Here is a 4,811-nt window from a genome sequence, read left to right as displayed (position 1 = left end):
CCCTGAGCAATCTCTAATTTCTTATAAGACATCTCAGAATGCATCTTAGCATTAGAAGCCACAAAGACTGATTTAATTCTGTAAACAATTGGCAGTGGGGCACTCTCTCTTTGGCCCAAAATATGAAAGTAGAGCTTGGCCCTAATCTGTCATGTGTTGACTCTCTCTGTTCTCGACTATTTTGGAGGCTAAATTTGAAAAACCGGAAACAAATCTCAGCAGGGCAGAATCTACCCTGAGGGATGACTTCAATTTGGCACCACATCTAAACAGTAATTCACAACTCCACACCATGACTCAACAGTACCAAAAACCAAAATCTTCCTACTCTCTCTTACTTTCTCAACCCCATTCCATGTTGTGCAGGTATGAATTATACCTACTTTCTACCACATACTTTTATGGACTTATACGGGAAGAACAGAATAATTATTCTTGTCACCTATTTCAATTAAAGCTGTTATTTTACTTCAGTGCATGTTTTTGAAAAATATTATGTATATAGAGGCAGCAAGACATAATGAATCAAGAGTTTATCCCAGAGGTAGTATAACCTTTGTTCAGTTGGTCCTCTGACAAGTACTTGTGGGATTCTGGCAAAGTCATTTAACCTTTAAGTGAACCAAAGAACCTTCTAAGATTCTAGATTGTAGAGGTAATACCAACGTGTATTTGTAAAGGAGGTTTCCCTACACCAATAAGTAAGACTTCACTTGTTTAGCCTAGAAAGTATGTATGCTTATTAATTATATTGTCATCACACATGTTTTCTTGGAGCTAAATAAAGATCCAAATGACAATTTTTGTTGTGCGTGTCAATTGGTAGATCTCTTGCATGAACTCCTGGGTGCCATCAGAGCCCTCCCCTCACAGAATGGAAACAATTGGTAAAAAAATCACCAGGTAGACATGATATTTTAGAACTACAAACACTCGTTTTTTCATAAAAATGTAGAAACCTAAATTATAAACTGCTAATGCTATTATAGTGACTAAAGGAAAGTTAGGGGTATGGACAGAAGGAAGAAATGAGGTAAGAGAAGAAAAAAATATAAGCAGTCTCTTTGAGACAGCCATCCTAGAAATATATAACATCTGTCCCTTTGCTCAAAAGTAACTGAAACTGTATCTGCGGGAGGAGCAGTGGAGACAGAGAGAGAGACCGAGGAGGAAGCGACCTCAGGAGTCACCATGTCTGAAGACATCAAGACCAAGATCCAAAACTACCACACTGTGCCCTTCGACAGCCACTTTCCCAACTAGAACCAGACCCGCAAGTGCTGGCAGAACTACCTGGATTTTCACCCTTGTGAGAAGGCCAAGAACGAGAGAGGTGGTGATGTATTTGCCAGTGGTATACACCTGTCTACAAGTCCTTCTGTCCCCTGTCCTGGGTGAGTACTTGGGAAGATCACAGAGCAAAAGAGACGTTCCCTGGGAAGATCTGAGCTGTTTCCTCTTCCTCACTTACCCCTACTCCATGCCTGGGGCTGGATCCATTCTTCCTTCAGATCTGGGAAATGTGATCTGTTATTACCCCTGCTCTGGGGGACCTGAATCATGGTAAAATAAACTGTGTTGGAATTGAAAAAAAAAGTAATTGGAACTTCTGAATCGTGACAAAAGATTCCATATAATTGTCATCTCTATGGCAGTGAATGTCTATGATCACTATTTTTAGCAGTCAATATCAATCAAAGGATATGTGTTGAGAGCCTAATATGTACCATCATTTTATTCTGTTTCTATGAAAGTTATTATACTTTAAAAGTGCTACAGCAAGCACGCAAAAGAAAATTGGTATATGTATGTTTAAAAACATTTAACATAAACTTTCTTTAGAAAAAATTAATCATAGCTCTTCATAAATTAACCTTCCTGCTCTGTTAATCAGGGACCAAAACACTGGAGGTCCTACTCAGTATCTCACAGAGTTCACAGCAGCTTAGAGTTGGAAAAGAACTCAGAAACAAATATAATCTAACCTATAATTGACCAAAAATTCCTTATACAACGTGTCAGCCAAGCGGTCATCCAGTATCTGCTTTAAGATTTCTAGCGAAAGGGATGACATTACTCTTGAGGTACCACATTCTGCTTTTGGATAGCTTGGAAGAATGGATGGATGGATGGATGGATGAAAGCACTTCTTAAATACTTTGTGCCACAAACTGTGCTAAACACTGAGGATTCAAATAGAAAAAGCAATAAAGTGCTTGTTCTCAAGAAACTGACAGTTTAATTGAGGGAAACGTGCATATGAGGGATCAGCTGAAGGGTGGCTAGAAAGGCCTAGAAGTCCTAAGAGGTCAATAGCAAGGCAGAAAGAAAGGCCCAGGGATTCTTAGGTTCATTGGCAGGTGAGAAGGCAAGTTTCCCTGGGTCCCTGATAAAGCCAAAGAATCAGGATGCAATGCAACAGAGATGGAAAGGCCCAATAGTCCCTCATGTTACTTGAAAGGTTAACCTTGTTTATTTCCTGATCATCAAGTGGTGTGTGTACTTATGTTAGATCTCTACAGCCCTAGAATTAAGGTAGTAGAAAGAGGCATGAAGGGAGACAGGCTCTCCAATTGGCAACTCTTCCTAACTGTTCTTCATGGATGGGATACAGAGGGCTTGTGGGTAATGAAGAGAGGCAAGAGATCTGTAAACTAGGAGTGATGGATGGAGGTTGCAAAAAGGAGATAAATTAAAGCTTCTTAACATGAAACTTCCAGCAAGGGTGTTCTTTCTACTCACCGTCCCCCTTTTCATTACCTGTAAGCTCAACAGGTAGTGCAGTGACTTAGCCAAAGCCACATAGCTAGTGAGTCTCAGAAGCCAGACTTGAGTGTACTTCTTCCTGACTCCAGGTGCGGGAGCAGTCTATCAGCTGGGCTGTTTTTACTTTCTCCCAGCTTTTTATTATCTTGGCAGACCCAGGGGAACATGCAGATTATGGGAGTGAAAGCAAATGTTGTGTTCTAACAATACTATCTGAGAAGAAAAGCCCTTGGTTTTGGAATTGGTTCTTCTTGCCCTTCCATCTTTGAATAGAAAAAGATTGTGTAAGTATTAAGGAGTCCAGAAGGTTTTGGACTTCCCTTTTTCTATCTGTGTCCACAGATCAATTGATGACAATGTCCGTATTGGAAACTAAGGGCCAACTGCTCAAAGATACCACTCTAAGGATCCCAGAAAAAGGAACTACCCTATGTTTAAAAGGAATATTTGAACATCTCCTGAATGGCAAACTTCCATCAACCAAGAACTGTAAGTTATTATTTTGTCATAATTTTTAAAAGCTGGAGCCCACTTTACCCAGGACTATATGAGACAGTATGTCACAGACTTTTCAAAATCTGTTTAAAGCTGGTGGACTAAAGCAATTCTCAACTGATCACATGGGAGTTGGGAACACACCATTTAGGGCTTGAGCCATTGATAGTAGAGAATCATGCCTGAGCATTCAGAGGTATCCCTAGAACCTTGAGATAAAATGTTGCCATACATTAGGTATCTATCCCTTCTTTGTCACCTGGAAACCTGTTTTAAGTAAACACTCAAAAAATCAGCCTTAGCTGGGCAAGAGTAATAGTGACCCCCAATGGTGATTCCTTACCACTTTGCCTTTCCCCTTTTCACAGGCTGCTTGTATAATATATGATTCATCACAAGCTTTGTAAAATGTGATTCAATGATTCGATTCATTCTGATGAGATAGAGGACCAGTAGGTCCCCAGTCACTGCCTCCTAAGTTCCTTACTAGAACTTAGCACATGTCTTGTCTCTGTACCTTAAAGCTTTCATTCCTTCCTACTATTATTATCTTCACCTATTTATTTTACCTATTTACCTTTTTATTTTAAAGACCTCTGGGCCTTGCCTTTGACTAGTTGACTGCACCCTAAGGACTTCTTGGACTTTCCAGTTATCATGAAGCTAAACTTTCTTTTATGGTTGACCTCCCTCAATTAGAGTATAAGCTCCATGAAGCAAGAATTGCCTCCGTTTTCTTTTGTGTTTCTAGAATTTAGCGTAGGGTTGACACACAGCTAAATGCTTAATAAATGATTGTATTCATTCACAGCCATTTCAAAGAGGCCTAGCAATCTACAGAGGAAAAAGAAAATCAGTAAAGTATGTATTCTGCCCAAATTATGACATGATTTGTACAGGTACATTTCTGGTTTAGTCTATCAGTAGACATCCATATTTTGGAGAGTTACTGTAAGTTTTATCTAAAACTGAATAATAGATTAGATTTGGCTACATTCAGGAGTTTGTGCAATGCTTTTAGAGATTCCAAACTTATCTCTATTGTGAAATACTCAACACAAATATTCTTCCAGTAATACTCACTGCTTGTGAAAAATGAAACTCCAACAGCTCACGAAGCTAGAAATTATAGATGACCCAAAATGCAGTAGAAGGAAACATGTTGAGTAGAAATAAGAGGTTGTGTATTACTAAGAATGATAAGTGTTATAAATGACATCAATGAAAAGCCAGTGGTGTGATAGAAATATTTTAAGACTATAAGGAAATAAGGAACAATACATACATGACATTTTAAAGTTAATCTACATTCTGTACACTTACTAGCTGTATGATCCTGGGGAGCTCACTTAACCCTGTTTGCCTCAGTTTTCTCACCTCTAAAATGAGCTGGAGAAGGAAATGGCAAACCACTTCAGTATCTCTGCTGAGAAAATCACAATGGAGTCACAAAGAGTCAGAAACAACTGAAATGATGGAATAATAACACATTATTAACACTTTCTTAAGACAATCAACAAAGTATATGAAGACCTGAATTGTAGTCTTTG

General features: G+C 38.9%; 1 pseudogene; it reads left to right on the top strand.

The window, feature by feature from the left end:
* The first annotated feature begins 1,191 nt into the window (after window positions 1–1,191).
* LOC118852747 lies at window positions 1,192–1,448 on the top strand (annotated as a pseudogene).
* Window positions 1,449–4,811: the final 3,363 nt, after the last annotated feature.

This window comes from Trichosurus vulpecula, chromosome 6 (genome assembly GCF_011100635.1).
Source record: "Trichosurus vulpecula isolate mTriVul1 chromosome 6, mTriVul1.pri, whole genome shotgun sequence".
NCBI lineage: Eukaryota > Metazoa > Chordata > Mammalia > Diprotodontia > Phalangeridae > Trichosurus > Trichosurus vulpecula.
This window is presented reverse-complemented; position numbering and strand designations above follow the sequence as displayed.